The following is an 18966-nucleotide window of genomic DNA, read 5'->3' on the forward strand; positions in this document are numbered from 1 at the left end:
TCAGTTTCTCCTCCTGTGATAGCAGGGGGTTAGGTAAGGCTGCTGTTAAGCTTTACTGGTGATTCCGTGTTGTCCGATGCTCACACATCTCATCTCTGTGCCAATGTTGGGGGTCAAAAGAGACATCAGAGCTGGGTGAGGAGTGGGGAACCCAGATGAGCCTGCCCACCCTAGAGTCCTGCAGTCAGGGAGAGCTGAGTCAAGGACAGGATCCCCGAGCATTCAAAAGCCAAGCACCTAAGGAGGAAGCAGGGAGTGAGCCCGGAAGTTGGGCATGTGTGAGAAAGATAGTCTTCAAGAGGAGTTTCCCATCTCCTGGCCGCGAACGGAGGAACTCTGTGCTGTTAGTGGCTTTGGAACCACAGGGACGCAAGGCTGGATACCAGCTTGCTTTGGCTACCTGTCGGGGGCTGAGGGGCGTTACCACATATTCTCAGCCCAGAATCTGTAGAAATAAGAGGCAATTCCTTGTTGTCAGAATTAAAACTAAGAAGGATTGACATAGTGTGTGTGGCAGATGTTCCGCGTCTAGGACATCATGAGCGAACAGACCTTCCTACCAGCTCTCTCTCTCTCTCTCTCTCTCTCTCTCTCTCTCTCTCTCTCTCTCTCTTTATTATTTATTTTTTATTTTTTATTTTTTTGGAGACAAGGTGTCTCTATGTAGCCCTTATTAGCCTAGAACTCAATATGTACACGAGGCTGGCCTTGAACTCATAGAGACCTACCTACCTCTGCTGGGATTAGAGACATGTGCCACCACACAGCTTCAGATTACTAGAAGAAGAAGAAGAAGAAGAAGAAGAAGAAGAAGAAGAAGAAGAAGGAGAAGGAGAAGGAGAAGGAGAAGGAGAAGGAGAAGGAGAAGGAGAAGGAGAAGGAGAAGAAGGAGAAGAAGAAGAAAAAAAGCCAGGGGATAAATGTCCCATGCCATGCCTGGGGACATTGGACTATACCCACAGAGGCTATACAGAGAGGACTTCAGGCCTGTGATTCTCCTAAACACATATGTCCTCTGCCGTCCAGTGTCTTCTAGAGACCGGGAACCTAGGACCCTGGCCCCTTGAGTTCACTCCGAGGCGAACTGGTTCAGCAATCTTTAAGTTCTGGGTCTCAGTTTTCTGGTCACTTCTTCTGGCTACACTCTAAGTTCTGTCCCTACGGTATCACGGGATCACTCTCTGGAGATGTAGTTGATGTAGACTAGATTGGGAATTACCATCGTTCTGAATTGAGGTACAAGTGTCCCTGGAGATGTGGCCAAAGAGATCAGTGGGTCCTGGTGTCTTCCTCTCAGCAGCATCAGGGAGGCTCCCACTTTAGCTAGATGCTGCCAGACAGCGTGGAAGTTATGGACGCACGGAACAGCCCAGGGAAGCAATAAATCCTTGTAGGAAGGATGAATGAAGCGTCTGGCTTTTGGCTCAGCCCAGGCCTCAGATGAAAACGCAGGAGAATCAGGTGGCACAGGGGGACCCTCGAAGTTGGAGGTGGTTGTTAGAGTTTTGCTTTGAGAGCTCAAAATATTTCCTGTTTCCCCATCCATCACTGCTCCCTGCTGGTCACCTTCTGCCTCCATGATCCATCTTTCTGAGGAGTGGAATAGTGGGATAAATTGACTAACAGAATCGAAGGTTGTTAGCAGTGGAAGGGTCTCAACCACAGCCTCTATAGCTGACTTCCTCCCTGAAGAGAAGGTGAGGCTGACGCTGGAGCTGAAACAGGGGTTGGGGCGGGGTGGGAGGAAGGAACTGGGCACCAGTCTTTAGTTTATGCAGTCAGGGAGCCTGTGTGGGGAGTTATTGTCCATGTGCGAGAGCGCCATGTTGGATGCCAGTAGCGATAGCCTCTGTTCCAGGGACCTCTGGTGTGGCCTAATTAAAGTCTCTATGTTGGCCCCACCCACCACCGGCCAGCAGCCTGAGAGAGATCACAAGCCAGTTTCAAAATGAGAGCCTTTAGCTCAGTTTCTGGCTTCCACATTTGCTCCTGCTCCTTGGGAGATCGCCGGTGCTCTCCCACCGCTTCCTCAGTTTCCCCATTTAGGAAACGGTGGTGCCAGCTAGATTGGCAACTCCGAACCCGCTTGCCTGTTTTCATCTGGCCGCTGTAGCCGGGAGGAGTCAGAGTTCACTCTCAGCACTTCCTGCCCTGGCACAGGGGAAGATCCCCGGCCAATCCCAAGGCCCCAGGCCTGCCCTCGGGGGAGGAATTGTTGTGATTTAAGGTTCCAGATTTCCTGGACTATTAGTGTCATGATACTTTATATCTGGGCCTTGATGGCTTTTTAATTAAAAACGAATCCCTCCCAATCCCTGGTTTTATGTCCATCTCCAGAAGCCTGCAGGGGTCCTGCTGTCTGGGGGTTCACATCGCCCTGCATTCTACTTTCTCTACTTTCCTCCTATAAATTCTTTCTCTCCCTGTTTTTGGAAGAGAAGGCTCTGGAAATCTTTGTGGACACCTTCTCAATTTAGGTCTCACACTTTTTTTTTTTTTTTTTTTGAGAGACAAGGTTTCTCTGTGTAGCCCCTGGCTGTGCTAGAACTCCATTTGTAGACTCCGCTGGCTTTGAACTCACAGAGATCTGTCTGCCTCTACCTCCTGAGTGGTGGGGGGCTTGAAGGTGTGCGTCACCACCACAGGGTCCCACACTCACAACTTTTAGACATCTGTGCGTGCCAGAGAGGAAGCGTCAGCTCCGAGCCGGTCCTATAAGGCAGTCACTCCGAGGGACATGTGGAAGAGGCCAGGGCTGGACGCCCTTAGTGGTAAGGACTGTGGGACTTGGGACCATCGGGATGTGTGCCTTCTTTATGGCTTATGTCATCTGGAGATTCGGGCTGGAAGGAGAGGAGCGGGGCCACCGGGTCAGCATGGACACTGCTGTACTTGGCCAGGACCGAGCTAGGACATTGGCTGCTGCCAAGGTGACAGTGGAAGAGATTGAGGACATGGGTGGGGTGAGGAGACGGCCGAGGACAGCAGGAAGCAGCACCACCCAACCCAGGTCAGTGAACTGCAGTCCGAGGTTGCTCCAAGGAGGTGGGCAGTGAAAAGCCACAGCCTACTCCTGGGTGCTGTGCTCCTGAAAGCGGCATCCCAGCAGGCCCCCAGCAGAGCGCAGAGTGGGAGGAAGAAGTGAGGACACTGAGACAGCCAAGTATCCCTCTCCAGGCCCAGCTAGAGTCTGGAGTGGGCCTAGGCTGGGGAGGGCAACCTTCAGACTAGCGCCAGAGCGGGGGACTCTGACCCCCCACATACCTGCTACCACCTAAACGCTGGCTCTCTAGTGCCACACACACCCAGGGGGAGGCTGAGGTCCATCGCAAGTCCCTTTCTGGTGAGGTGAGGGAGGCCTTGCAGGGCAGGATGGCAAGCCGGTGATGAAAAGTAAAGTTGGCGTTTGCACGCTGCCCAGCCCAGTCCGCTCCGCAGGCCACACTGCTTTCTTTGGTTTACGGATGTTCATACCCATCCCTTTTCTCAACATCAAGTTACAGGTGGAAAAAGTGGAAAAAGCTCAGAGAAATTCCACGACTTGCCCACAGCGCCCCTCATGTAGTGTTTAAGGGATCCCTCCCCCTGGACAGATGCTGCCGGCTTGAAGATTCCTCCCAGTCCTCAGAGTCTAATCCAGAGCTGAAGTCGCCTTGGGCTCCACAGCCCTGTATCCTCCAGGCTCTTTTTGCAGCTATTTTATGAAGGGTAAGATGACAAATCCTAGGGGTATCACTTGGGGCTTAGGAGCCAGGCTTCCTCAGCTTCGACCAGGCTCTGCTAACTTCTTCTTATCCATTCTTCTGTCTCTCTGTGCCTCAGTGTTCTCATCTGTATAGTGGGATGACTGTGGCACCTTCTCACCAGGTGGCTGTAGGCTTGTTGAGTTAGTGCCTGTAACTTGGGGATGTGTAACAGGTGTGCCCAGGGAGTGACCCTTCCACGATTTGGGTTGTTTGTGCTGGATGTAACCTCTAAGACTGTAGCCAGGCAGGCTCATCCGGGCTGCAAGACCTGAAGGGAAATGACAGGGCTACGAGGACCAGATTTAAATCTAGCAGTGGGTTGCTGCTGAGGGTGAGTAGGGGAGCCCGGAGCAGGGTTGTCTGGACCAAGAGCAAGAGAGAATAGTGCCGAGTTGGGGTAAGCCGCAGAGCACATCGGGCATCCATGACGCCGATGTGTGCTCGTTTTCTGAGTCAGCAGTTGCTGCCATCTTGTGAGGACATAATAGGGATCTCAATCAATATATAATTTAAAGGGGAGGGGCGGGGCTTGGAGCCTGTTACTGTTTGAATCCAAAAATGCCCCCCATGTGCTTGAAAACCTGGCCCCCAGCTGGTTTTGAAGGTTACAGTATCTTTAAGAAGTCATTTGGGGCTGGCGAGATGGCTCAGCAGCTAAGAACATTGACTGCTCTCCCAGAGGCCCTCGGCTCAATTCCCAGCACCCACGTGGCGGCTCACAGCCATGCATAACTTCAGTCCCAGGAGATCCGACACCCTCTTCTGTACAGACATGCAGCCCGACAAAACACCAATATACATAAAACAAATAAAAAATTTAAAAGCAGCAACGCGTGGGAAGAGGAGGAAGAGGAGGAAGAGGAGGAGGAGGGTAAGGAGGAGGAAGGTCCCAGCTGCAGAGGCAGTCACTGAGGGGCTTGGCTTTGGGGTTATGGTCCTGCTCGCAGCTTCTGGTTCCAGCCACTGTGTGAGCCATTTTACCTTGTGTTCTTACTGCCATGTGTGGAGAGCCACTCTGTCACCATGCCCTCCACGCTGAGGTGACCTGACAAAGGGAATCCTCCTCCCCTAGATTACTCCTGCCAGGGGACCTTGTCAAAGGGATGAGAAAAAGAACTAAAACAGGGTCTTGATGACCTCTGGTCCTTTATTTTGAGCATCATGGCTGCTCCTGGGGGCGTGGGGATGGATGGGGCTCTGAGGATAATGAAGGCGCAGCTCTTCTTCATATACTTCTCTTTTGGCTGTGAGTCCATCCTTTAACAGTTGAGTCATGTTCCCCCCACCCCACCCCCTACCCGCTACCCTGCACTCTTCTTACTCTATGAGATACTAAGGGAAGAAAGAATGCCAGGGGAAGCTGAGCTGTGTTGTGGCTGAACTGGAGTCCCCTGTGGATCTAAGAACGTCCTTCGGGCCAAGATCCTGTTCTGGGACCCACGTGAGTCATACATGGCCCAGCCTAGGCACTCAACCTCTGGAGGGAGAGGCAGGGCTTGGCTGGCCCAGTGGAGCTCAGAAGCAGCTAGAAATGACCCTGTTTTGTTATGCATTTGTTTATACCGATCTGTGGTTTTCCAACTTGAGATGCTTTTTACGTTGATAGCACAAAAGTAATTTGGCCGGTAGAAAATGTATCTCACCTTTTAGATTTTTTTTTTTTAAAGGGAGCGCAAGAGGTCTCCCTATGTTGCCCAGTCTGGTCTTAAACTCATAGACCCTTCCTCTTATTTCAACCCCAAATGCAGCTGGGACAAGAAAAAAATGGGAAATCACCTCTAGATCTTCAAAATTTGATAGTGGGTCGTCTCCTCCTAGGCTGGTGGTAAGCAGGGTCACAATCCCTCAAGATGCAAGCCACACCTGCAGCCAGCTATGAGGTCACAAGGGTGAACAAGGACACTGTGTGGTGTGCTGTGACACTGCCCACCACCCTGTTGCAAAGCAAACTGTTCACTGATGTTTCCGAGTAGGCTCAGAGAGCCTCTGCAGCTGCAGTATGGGCAGCAGACTTAGGAGTCCACGGCAGCAGAATGGGCAGTCCTTGCCTGGAATCCTGGTTAGGATAAGAGGGGTCAGTCCGAAATGGCAATGCTTAGTCCTACTATGTGCTAGGCAGGCTTGGATCCAGTTTGGGGAGGAGTGCCTGAAAATTAGAAAAACTAAAATCAAGTACAAACATGAATATTTATTTAGAATGAGAGAAGTCACAATCAATTACAATAAAAACACTTTTTATACTTTATTAGTATGTGTGTGTGTATGCATATGGCAGTCGGAGGACAACTTTTTAGCATCGCCTCCTTCTACCTTTGTGGGTTCCTGGGATTTAACTCAAGCCATCAGTCTTATGCAGCAAGTGCCTTTTCCTGCCAGGCTATCTAGCTGGCCCCCAGTTAGGAATATTTAAGCCAATTAAGTATTGCCAAACACACACACACACACACACACACACACACACACTATATATATATATATATATATATATATATATATATATATATATAATGTATACAGTGTTCTGTCTGCGTGTACACCTGTATATCAGAAGAAGGCATCAGACCACATTATAGATGGTTGTGAGTCATCATGTGGTTGCTGGGAATTGAACTCAGGACCTTTGGAAGAGCAGCAGATGCTTTTAACCACTGAGCCATCTCTCCAGCCCAAAACAATATATTTTTTAACTATCAGAAATTTATTTTCAATATTATTTTCTTACAAGTTTGGGCCTTGCTGGGCTGTGGCCACACACACCTTTAATCCCAGCAGTGGGGAGGCAGAAGCAGGCAGATCTGTTTTAGTTCCTTGGAGGCCAGCCTGGTCTACAGAGTGAGTTCAAGGATAGCCAGGACGACACAGAGAAACTTTGTCTTCAAAAACAAAAACAAACAAACGAAGTTTGGGCCTTATCCCTTTTGTTTTCTACTTCACACCATAATAACTTTAAAATGTCTCTTATGGAATGAGAAGAAAAGCAGTCCAGCCCTCCCTTTCACATGATGCATGGGACTCGTTTGCTAATTGCTGACAGTTAAAGTATAAAGTGGAACTTCAGTCACAAATGCACTTGCTGGTCATAGCATGGCTTTAGTTTGGTGCCTGGCAAACACAGGATGGCTGCTAACCTCCACTTCACACATTCCCATCCAAGAAAAAACAAAGATACAGCTATGCTCTCTAATTGTATAGAGTACATTATCCGTTGTATTTTGCTGTGTGTGTGTGTGTATGAGCGTGCATGTGTGTGCTCTTGCATGTAGAGGCCAGAAGTCAACCTTGAGTGTTGTTCCTCAGGACCCACCATCTTGTTTCTTTGGCTGTTGTTTGTTTGAGGGAGGGAAGGTCTTGTGCTGGAGCTTTGAGCTTGCTGATTGGCTAGATTAGCTGGCCATCAAACCTCAGGGATCCTCCCATACCTGCCTTCCCAGTGCTGGGATCCCAAATGCAAGTTGCCACATCTGGCTTTTTGCATGGATCATGGGGATCCATGTCATGCCTAATGTTTGGATGGCAAGCCCCTTACCGTCTAAGCCACTCCTTGGCCCTACAGTTACAGTCTTGACAGAAGAGAATCTGTTTTTTCCAGGTCTTGGTTTCTTTGCCTACAGTGTGACACTTTAGATGCGTGAAAGAACAGCCCACTGACTAGCTTCCAGCGCCAAACATTTTAAACCTTGTTTCTTTCCGTCTCCACTAGATTCCAGGGGTGTCACGTGAGTGCAGTGGGCAGTAGGGTGTTCATTCTGGAAGCTCTTCCTACACGGGGGGGGGGGGGGGCGCTTTAGTAACAACTGTACCCATAAGTGACCACAAACCATATAAATACATGTCACTAATCCTCAACTTGGCTCCCCTTGGCTAAGCCCCCAAATGCCTCAGCCATTCAACACTCCTGTCAAGAAAGGAAGGTGGAGGAAGCTTAGAATGATGGTCCAAACTTCTGTGGCCAGCATAGCTCACTTTTGCAAGATTTTACAGAACACAGTGGCCATGCTCACACACTGCTAGGGTCTCTTCCAGAGAAAGAACTCTGGAAGAAAATCCTGCCTTGTGGATTTCATCAGCTTCCTGGGGCACTGGCCACAGTGCCAGGCCCTTCTGTAACCCACAGAGCTCCATAGCTAAAGTCTGGATAGAGATGGTGTGATGAGGTAAGCTTAAAGTCAGGGTTATGGGACCCTAGAGTCTTCAATAGGACCTTTGTACTCAAGATGCTGATGGGACCGTTCTCAAGAGATGGGTGGATGGATGATGGATGGATGGATGGATTCTTGCCATATTCTCAAATTTGTTGGGTATCCAGCTATTTTCTAGGTTAGACATAAACTTCCCCCAAAGCAATACTGCACCTAACACCTTTCTGGTACCGAGAGCTCAGCACAGGGCAAGGCACAGAAGACAAAGACACAAAAGGACCATGCTGCAGGTGGAGCAAGGGAGGAGACTAGGCAGAGGTGACATGCTCCCAAGCCTTGTCTACTGGGCACCAGTGCAGTCTTCTGCTTAGGGGCAGCAAGCAGAGCCTGTGTCCTCTCTTCCTTTGGGTCACTGGATGGCCTTCAGAGGACACTGGCAAAGGGTAGGGTGCAGGACAACTTGACCTTTGAAGGGCCTGCTCCTTGCAAAGCCACTCTTGCACACTCTCTAGCTCCCAGGTTTCCCAGGCTCCCCTCTGCAGCTTCTAGGGAGTCTATGAAAGGAGAGGCCCCCGGGTGGTCCATTCCAAGGCTCAGCAGCCGGAACGGACAGCGCCTCACAGCCTCAAGTCAAGTTCAGTTCCACTTGAGGCATTTTATGGGCCTAGCCTGGGTAAGCAGGGGCCCCCATTAATGCACCAGGGGTTCACCTCTGCTGCTGTTGGTGTCAACTCCCACAGCCCAGGGCGATGGAGCGTGAGCCCCGTGGCAGCTTGAAGAAGGCAAGCAAGGACTGAAATGGCCGTGTGGCAAGGACACCCAGGCACCTTCCGGTCTCCATAGCCCCATTCATAGCTTCAGGACAGGAGGGTAGGTGGGAGCGACACATTGAGGCAGAGGCAGAGCTAGAACCTCCAATCCAGCCACTGGCCACTATGCACTGACATATCCTAGGCTCTCGGCCTCTCCTGCGGCTGGGAATAGTGTCCCCAAACTGCAGTTAAGTCACATGATCTGACAATAGCTGAGTCCTTAAGGGAGCATCTAGAAAGAAACAGAGGACTCGGGCTTGTTTGCCTCCTCTTCTTCCCCATGTTTACACACACACACCCCTTTCCTGGTGCCAGCTATACTCCAGGCTCTAGGGTGAGCCTGGGGACCCTGAGACGAGTCAGACTTGGCCTTTGTCCAGAATGAAGTCACAGTCTGATGAAGAGACAGGTGTGGACACAGACGATGACAATGACAAACCAGTGTGTTCATCCGAGACCAGGGGAAACCTGAGGAAAAGCCCCCAACATTGCCTGGGGTCCGGAGGGTCAGGGAATCCCCCGGGAGGGTGGGGTAGAGATGGGGAACTTGACCTGAATGTTGGAGATGAATTAATCAGCCAGCTAAGCCCTGCAGGGATTCCCAGGCAGAGGAGCAGCACCTGCAAAATGACCGCACTTTGGAGGGACTCACACAGCTGGGACCCAGGCTGATACAAAATACACACTCAGCAAAGGGCTTCTGAGCAGATGGAGAGACGGACAAATCTTAACAAGTGTGCTGTAGCTTGGGAAGAATCTGGAAGGGGCTGGAAGGTGAGAAAACCGTTCTCAAGAACTTGGGTGGATCCCACGGCTTGGGGACCTGGGGCAGGGTTTAAGCAGGCAAGGCCAGGGCTCTCAAGGAACTGGAGTTAGTGGTGTTGAGTCAAATACACACATCCAGTTACATTTATAATTCAGGAAACAGCAAGTGGTTTTTTTGGGGGGGAATGTGTGTGTGTGTCTATACTTTAGTTACTTGTGTCGCAGCTCCAGTTTGGAACAAGGATGCAGATAAAAATCAGAATTTTGGTCCAGGGAACTTTATGATGGCCGGAACGGTCAGGGGCCAGGGAAGGGGAGAAGGGACAGCTGACAGAGTGAATTATAGCTGTGGTTTTTAAAATGGGAACTTGTTTTTGAGGGGCTGAGGATGTGGGTCCATTGGTAGAGTGCTTGCCTAGCAAACACAAAGCCCCAGCAAACCAGGTACGATGGATGGCACATGCTTCCAGCCTCTCCCATTCCAGCCACTGCCACAGCCTGGTCCCCAGGCTGAAACAGCCCTGGTCTTCTAGGCATCTCACTGTCTCCTTCCCTACAACAGGAAACCCAGCTCTGGAGCCTTAGAAGAGGTCTCAAGGGTCCAACCTCCAGACTCTGGACCACGGGGCTCTCAGTGGCTCTTCTCAATGCACCCCTGTTTGCAAAGATCTTGTGTCTCTTTGGCAGGAACTGCTTGCTTTGCTGGAGCCTTTCTGTCCAGGCTGCCTGCTTCATATCAGTGAGCACCTCTCTTCCGAGCCTCTCACAGCCCTGTCCTGTCTGCACCCAGTGCCAATGCCTGGGGATCCTGACTGGGCCACACAGCCTTGGGCTGGCCCAGTCAGGGCTGTATCCAATCTGGACTGACAGCCCCTGGCTTCTCTTCTCTATGCCTTGAAGTAAAGACTAGGTGTGCTCCTTGTCACCAATGCTGGCAGCCCAGGCCCTGGCACAGAGGAGGAGCAGGTGAAGTCAACTGAATGCCACATGCTGTCTGCCTCTCCTCAGGACCTCGATGAAGGCTTGTTGGAGGATGCTCTTGGCACAGTGGGGGCTGGGGTACACAGACTTCTCTCAGACCACAGCCCATTTCACCCAGTGGTTCTCTGTGAAGCCAGGAAGTCTTGGTGTTTTCAGAAGGAAATGAGTGGGTCATGCTCATGGGGGAGCAGACAGACCTGGGAAAGGACTCCAAGGGAAACACCAGGGGAGGAGACCAGAGCCAGCCTTTCCCTGTGAAGCAAGGGAGGCAGGTGTTGAGCAGGGCTGACAAAGGAGCTGCCTATGTCCCTCCTCTGGTGCTGTTGAGAGATGCCTCCCTCTAAGACAGTGGTTCTCAACCTGTGGGTCGAGACCAAACCCCCTTGAGAGTTATATATCAGATCTCTTGCATATCAGATATTTACATTATGATTCATAACAGTAGAAAATTCCGATTATAAAGTAGCAACAAAAATAACTCTATGATTAGGGGTCACCACCACATGAAGAACTGTATTAAGGTCACAGCATTAGGAAGGTTGGGATCCGCTGCCCTAGGCGGGCTTACTGGCAGAGTCTGAGAAGACCATGTGAAATAAACTGAGAGGAGGGGGGGACCCAGACTGCTTTCATCACTTCAGAGACCCCACAGATCAGAGGTGACAGAGGAGGAAGGTCATTGCATCCTCACCGAGAGACTGGAGCAGGCAGTACCAGGCCCAGAATACCTGTCTCAGGGCTGTGAGGAGGCCTGGGATCCCCATCAACACACCATACCACTGCCCCCTCCATCGCCCACCCCTCTACTCAACAGTGAAGCCAGGTGCGCCTGTCCTGGGTGGTGTCACAGGGTACTGAAGGCAGAGCAGGCTCAGGTATTGTCTCCGAGGGGCTCCAGGCCTGGTGGTATAAGTGGGTGACTACTAAACAGCTAGTAACTAGTGACACAGGTGACTTGAGGTGGGTGGCAGGCCCTGACTTCTCTGTGGGTCTGTGTTTGGACCCCTCTAAGGTGATTCCACAGAACAGGCGGTTCATTAATGTATTTGTTGTTGTTTGGTGGGGTTTTGCTGCTGTTGTGTGTTTGTTTTGTTTTTGGTGTTTGAGACACCGTCTCACCATGTAGTCCTGCCTGGCCTAGAACCCACTATGTAGACTTTTCAGTAATCCTCCTGCTTTTGCCTCCAGAATAGAGATGGCAGGTACATGCCACAATATTTAGTACCCATGGGCTTCCCCCTGCCCCATTCTAGCTAGAAGTCACAGGTCAAGGTACAAACAGATGCATGGCCACTGATGGGCACTCCCTGGCTCACTGATGGCTGTCTGTCTGCTTCCAGTGCCGTCGCATGACAGAAAACAGAAGGGAAGCAGGCTTTCCCATTTCTTCACTTTTTTTTTTTTTTTTTTTTTTGGTTTTTAGAGACAGGGTTTCTCTGTGTAGCCTTGGCTGTCCTGGACTCGCTTTGTAGACCAAGCTGGCCTCGAACTCACAGTGATCCACCTGCCTCTGCCTCCCGAGTGCTGGGATTAAAGGTGTGCACCACCACGCCCAGCCACATTTTTAATTTTTTTACATGGATTATTTTTGTGTGTGTGTAGGGCAGGTGGGTCGACATGCCATGGCACACATGTGGAGGTCAGGAGACAGCTTGCAGGACTCCTTTCCTTTGCTATCTGAATTCCAGGGAAGAACTCCAGTTGCCAGATTTAACAGGAAGCACTTTTACCCAAGGAGCCTTCTCATAGGCCTAAATGTCTCTTCCTAAAATGACACTAATCTCATCATGGGGACACCACTTTCATGACAGTAATAATACTTCCAAAAGCTCCACCATTGATCACATTGGGGATCAACAGATGAATTCAGGGGGACAGAGTCCTGCAGTTTGTTATAGCGGAATGCCTTCCCAGCTCGCCTACCACACAGCACCTGAGAGGCAAATCCTGGCACTATCCTTAATGCAGAGGGAACTAGAAGCTGCCCAGTGGCTCATGTGGGTCAGAGCCAGGAGCAGCACCCAGGGGTTCAGGCTGCAAAGCTTATGGTTTGTTTGTGACCACATCTGCTGCCTCTACCATCCTCCACAGCGAAGGAACTGAGGTCCCAAGAAAGCTGTGGCCATATAGAACTGCCCAGCCTGTCTGAGGAAGAGCCTGGCCCAAGTCCAGGTGAGTGGAGCCCAGTCTCCTTACTGAGGCCCGGCCTGGTCACAGCACCCAGCATAGGCCCCTCCCTCCTCAGGGCCAACTGGAAGGACTTCAGAGGCCCTAAGCTGGGAGAGGCATGCAGCTTGGCACTACAGTCTGGGACAGATCCCAGCCCCTCTGGAGAAGACTGGGCCAGAGGTGGGGGCTATGGAATTCCTGGAATGGAATGTGCATTGTCCCCAGAACTTGGATTAGGAGGGTGACCTGGGGAAGGGCGGAGAACAATGGATATTTGGGGGAACTGCTTCTAAGACAGACAGGGCCAGGCAGGGAGGGGCTGCCTGGGTGAGGCCCCGAGGCTGCAGGTGATGCCCTGAGACCCCAGAACAAATGAGAGGCCCCCCCCCCTTTCTCCCTTTCTTTTCTCCACAGAACACAGGAGCTTAGCCCAGGCAGCCTCTACTTGCTAGGATGCTAGGACATCCCCACAGTCGGGACTGGCCCAGCCGACCTATGGGATGGGCTTGGAGGCAACTGTGACACCATTTGGCTGAGACACTGAGGCCCAGAGGCTTGGAGGTGTCACAGTCAGTCCACATGCTGGGACACACACCCCTGTTTTTGTTAGTTTAAAGAAAAAACTCTTTCTGGTGTCAAGAGACTAGGACGTCTGGCTTAGGTGGAGACCTTAGATTCCAGTTGGGCCAAGTCGTTCAACTTAGCCAAGGGACTACCCCTGTGAAGGAGGGCTCACCTCAAGCTGTGCTACAGAGATGGGCAGGATAACTAGCCATTTAATGAGATTTTGTACTTTTCCTTCCCAAATCCCAGCCCCCAACTATTGTAGCTTAGGGGCTATAGGTGTGAAGGGTCTAAGTCTGCCCATATTTTTCTTTTTTCTTTTGGGTTGGGGGAGGGTTTGAGACAGGGTCTCTCTGCAGCCTTGGCTGTCCTGGACTTACTTTGTAGACCAGGCTGGCCTCGAACTCACAGCGATCCGCCTGCCTCTGCCTCCCGAGTGCTGGGATTAAAGGCGTGCGCCACCACGCCTGGCCCACACAACTTCGCGTTTTCTCCTTTCGACCTCTTCTCTGAGCGTTAATTCTTTTTGGGCTTTCCCTCCGACATTTTGAGCTGCCTTAACTCTTTCTCTAAAGCCTCACCTCACACCATGGGGCTGCTTGTCTGCCACTTAGCAGACCCCCATGCCAGCCTTTCCCCTTTGCCCCCCCATCCCCCTGCCCCCCTACCCACCTCCATTCTCTTCTTCTGGGCAGCTACAGTTAACTGTTTACCTGACTTGAGGTTTTTGTTACAAACTCTAATAAAATTGACCTCGGGCTTCTGTTTGGAGCCCTTTCTTCTTGAATTATTTTATTAATGGAACTAAGAACCTAAAGGGGCATCCTGATTTCCCTTTAGTCATTTTGTCATTGTTACACCCGGGTGCAGCTTCCAGCCTCTGACCCAATGGGTGCTCTGGGGGTGTTCGTTGAGGGCTATGATGGATGTCCTTAGGGGGTGTCTGTCTCATGGAGAGCCCAGAGCCTATCTTACGGCAGATCTAACCAGCTTGCCTGATTAGAATTTGGTACACACACCCTCGTTGTCACAATTTGCCTCTTGTTTTCTCATATTACATGTTAGTGTAATATTCTGTTCTCTCCAGCACAGTCACGCACATAAACACACACACACACACAATCCTTTATTATTGCCCCACCTGTCTATCTACTCCATGTATCCATCATTTACCCATCTACCCATTCACCACACCCACCCATCACCCATTATCTCTGAATCCAGTCTATTCACCCACCCACCATGTCTTCTTCTCCCATGCATCCATCTGCTCATACACCACACCCACTTATCCACTCGCCCATCACCTACCCATCCACCCAGCCATCTACCCATTCACCTACCTACCTACCATCTATCTACTCACCAACCCATCATGTGGTCATCTTCCTTCCTTCCTCTCTTTCTTTCCTTCTCTCTTTTTTTCTTCCTTCCTTCCTTCCTTCCTCTCTTTCTTTCCTTCTCTCTTTTTTTCTTCCTTCCTTTCTTCCTCTTCCTTCCCTCCTTCCTTCCTTTCCATCCACCATTCCACATTTATGAAGAGCCACATTTAGGAGTCCCAGACCTCAGTTTCTCCAGCTCACAAGGCCAAGGGCACAGTCAAGGCTCCACCATTGCATTGTGATCAGAGTGGGAAAACCCTGAACCATAGGAGCCCAGTGTGAGAGGCTCAGAGACGGCTTCCAAGAAGAGATACCTTGATCTGGTTTTTGAAGATTGAAGTTGAGTCCCAGGGGCACGGTTCTGGGCAAAGGAATCCTGGGGAGGCGGGGGTGGGGGTGGGGACAGTGTTTGCTGGATATTGCAAGAGATATTGTGCAGGGGCTGTGTGCCACCCTTAGCTAGAAGGCAGGGGAGGGGCGTCTTAGTGAGCAGGAGAGCTTCCTGTCTGGTTATGCTCATCTTGGATGGTCATGACTGCCAGGGCCTGTGAGGCCATCCAGGTGGACTGTGCTTGCCTGTGGGTTCGGATCCTCTTAGGAAAAGTCCTGTCCATGTGCCAAGCCACAACTGATCACCACTGCTCTCCCTTTATCTCATGGCAGGAAAATCTGGGCATAGCCAGTCTCCCATGCAGAAAGTGGGCACTCATCCCCAGACCATCACCCTGACACTATGCCAAGGCTCTGGGATCTTCCTCTCATGTCTGGCTAGATGCCCCCCCACCCCCACCCAGGTACCTGCGGGTCTCTGTCTTCCTATGTCTTCCATTCCAGAACAGGGAACCCTTCTACAAGCCCATAGCTTCACCTGGCATTCAAGTATCAGCCCAGCTCTGATTCTCACCCCCACCTATAACATCTCCCCTTGATCCATGTGCCGTGGCATGGGAGTGAGCCAGGTTCTTCAGGTACCAGGAGCTTCTGCTCTCTCTGCCTGGAACTTTCCATGAAGGGCTGCTGGGAAGGAGCCCTCCTGCTTGAATGAGGGCGAACCCTTTGAGAGGAGTTGGAGAGATGCAGGAGGAGGAGGAGGAGGAGGAGGAGGAGGAGGGGAGCCTGGGAGGTTGAGCCATAGTTCAGATGAAGGGCAAGATAGTGTGGGCATGGAGCGGGGGCTGTCTGAGCAAGGACCACTTCTTCCTAGGTGCCACCAGAATCAGAGACTCCTGATGGCCAGACATTTCCAAGGTCAGAAGGGCACCAGTGAGACCCTCCCAGCCCAGCCCAACAAAGCCCCTAAAACTTACAGGGGGCCACTATTTTCTGAGACCTGGAGCAGTGTGGCGAACCAATGTGCACCCCCACCCCTGCCCACAGACTCCCATTTCCATCTCTGGCTGTGCAGGGATACATGAGAAGAAGATGTTGGAGACTTCTGGCTGTCCAGCATCGGCATTCCCCTCACCCTGGCCCGTGTCTCTCCCCAAGTTCTCCCAGCCCTGAGTGGGAATCCAGAAGACAGTGTACATACGGACTCAGTTCCCAGGACCCAACAGGCATCTCTCCAGCTAGAGGCTCTAAGAGCCACAAAGGCGGAAGGCCACTAAGCAGTCAGGATGACAAGCTACAGGAAGGAAAATGCCACTGAGCAACATGGCCCTAAAGCTGGGCTGGCTGCAGCATCCTGTGGGCACATGCTGGCCTTGCAAGAGGTGGTCTTAATATCTGTGTCTCCCAAGGAGTGTTGTGGGGAGCACTATGAGAGCACCACATCCACGTGTATATCAGAGAGCATCCTAGGGACATCTTGTCGACATATCTTGGGGAACACCATCTCTGCATCTATTGGACAGCATCATGGGAGCACCACCTCCCCAGTTCTTGGGGAGCACCATATCTGCATGTCTCCTGAAGCACTGTGGGAGCACTATGGGAACATGGTTTTATGTAGGGTGCCTTGGGAATGACTTCCAGTCTCACTCAGGAGCATCCAGGAGCTCCAGGATTGCCTTCGATTATTTTTAAAAAGATTTTTATTTATTTATTTATTGTATATGAATGCTCTGTTTGCATGTACACCTGTATGGCAGAAGAGAACATCAGATCACATTACAGATGGTTGTGAGCCACCATGTGGATGCCAGGAATTGAACTCAAGACCTCTGGGAGAACAGACAGCACTCTTAACTGCTGAGCTGCCTTAGAATCTTAGAGAGTGTCTCCCTCCTAAGGAGGCCTGCAGTCAAGGTCTCCTAGTGCCTCCTGATTGGTACTGATGGACAGTGGAGAGGGAGGGAACCCGGAAGGGAGGAATTGGGGCCCTGCGGCTCTAGGGGGTGCTCTGCCCAGCACACTGCATCAGTACCTTCTCCTCACCTTGGTCTTAGTGTGCCACATTGCGCTGTGCATGCTCAGCTTTCCCTTGGTCTCTAGGTCTTTCCTAGAAGCACGTCCTGACCCTGCTAGGCAGACCTGGCCTGCATCCCTGTACCTGCCTCCCCCATAGCTATGGAGCCGTCATCCAGACTCCGATGGTGTTTTCATGTCTCATGCCTGTTATTCAAGTGTCTGATCTTTCCCTGGCCTTTGAACATGACCCTGGTTGGAGCTGGGGGCCCCCCCCACTGCCTAGGCTCCCCCTGACAGGTGCTGGGCTTCAGGCTGTTCCTTCTCTGGCCCTGCCCCCTGTTTCACCTCTTGAGAGTGTATGCACAAACACCTGCCAAGTGTCTTCTGTGACAATACATTCCCTCGGTCAGCAAATATTTGCCACCTGTGGTGCAGCCCACCTGCAGGCCACCCAGGATAGGAACAGAAGGGAGAGTGGCAGGGAGCCAGCAGGGGGAAGGTACAGAAGAGGACGCTGTCATCTTGGGGTTGCATCACTGGAGCCATGGGGGCCAGAAGCACGAAGGGGGTGAGCCTGGGAGCGCTGCCAGCTCTAGGTTCTTGAATAATTGGGGCTCAGTCTGTAGTGGGCAAAGTTAGATAAGGCGAAGGGCCCCTGGTGAAGTCGGCCTGGCTGCTGCAGGCTACCAGTTGTATTTAAGATGACTTGTGACTCATGAAAACACTCAAAACCTTTTGTTGTGGAACATTTAGGGCATACACACACCTGCATAGAATAGCATGGGCGTCTCCTATTTACATGTCTCCAGGGTCACTGTCCGAGGGAAAGGTCACCACTTCCTTTGCCAACATGAAGCCTTCACTTAGGGCAACATTTTTGGCCTCAGCATTGGTTTCTCTGGGGACCCTGATGCCCATGGGAAGCAAGACTGAGACTAGTCTTTGGGGGTCCCCGGCCACACCAGGACGTGTTCCACCTGGGCTGGCATTAGGGTAGTTGACTGAGTCACAAAAAATCAGAGGAGCTCCAACTTCTGAGTCCCAACTCCGGAGAGGAAGCCAAGCCTTGTCCATCTCCCTGCGAGGGAGGGCAGTGAGCCCCGTATTACACATAATGAAATGGGACCATGAAGGTGGCATTTGGTGGCCTAATGGGTTGGGAAAGTGCATCTGGTCCTAAGGTCTACCTCAGTCTTTACCAATGCACGAGAGAGAGAGAGAGAGAGAGAGAGAGAGAGAGAGAGAGAGAGAGAGAGAGAGAGAGAAGAGAGAAATGTCATTTGTTTTGATTGCAAAGAGGTGTTGGGAAGCTAGGTACCTAATCCTTGTCCTCTCACTGTCTGAAGAGTCTGTACAGGGCATGATGTGACACTCCTCAGGGACTTGGGCACTGAGTCACTTCTGATGGAAGATAGGCCAGGGCTGGGCTTGGCTGTCAGGAGCAGTTTCAGGCAGGTGTCTGCCTCATTGCACTAAGCTCTTATGGAAAGGTAATTAGTGGCCACCCCGGACTCTAACATACTGGAGATGGCTCACGCTGGAGCTTCCTAAGCATCTTCTACAGTGATCATTCCGTCCCCACCTGTGAGCTGGGCTTGCTCCCGTGGCCATACTTAGGGAGCTAAGATTTGAACCCTGAGAGGTGCCTCCAGAGTTACCATGCTCACCTCTATTCTCGACTGTTGCCTGGTTTGCAAATGGCCTGGGAAAGGCTACCCTTGCCCTGGGGTCTCTCGGTCCTCTCCAGGCACAAAGGAGGTTCAGACAGACTATGTGGCCTCTGTTTCAAGAATTCCTTCCTTGGGGGAGATGTTATCTATTATGCCTGCCTCTCCTTATATGGTCCCAACAACCAAACGATTCTACCGAAGTTCACCCGAGGGAACCAAAACGTTTATTGGCCTTACTTGTAAAGCGATGTGACCCCCCCCCAAACAGCCACCCTGGAAAATTCACACCTAGCATGGGTCCTCCAGGGCCCCATAGATGGAGCCTTTTCCGTCAGATGCCAGCCCGTTTCAAGACCCTGGGGCCATGTGCGATTAGGCAGAAGGGCATA

The sequence above is a fragment of the Acomys minous genome (assembly GCF_964271855.1).
Source record: "Acomys minous genome assembly, chromosome: 2".
In the NCBI taxonomy this organism is placed as follows: domain Eukaryota; kingdom Metazoa; phylum Chordata; class Mammalia; order Rodentia; family Muridae; genus Acomys; species Acomys minous.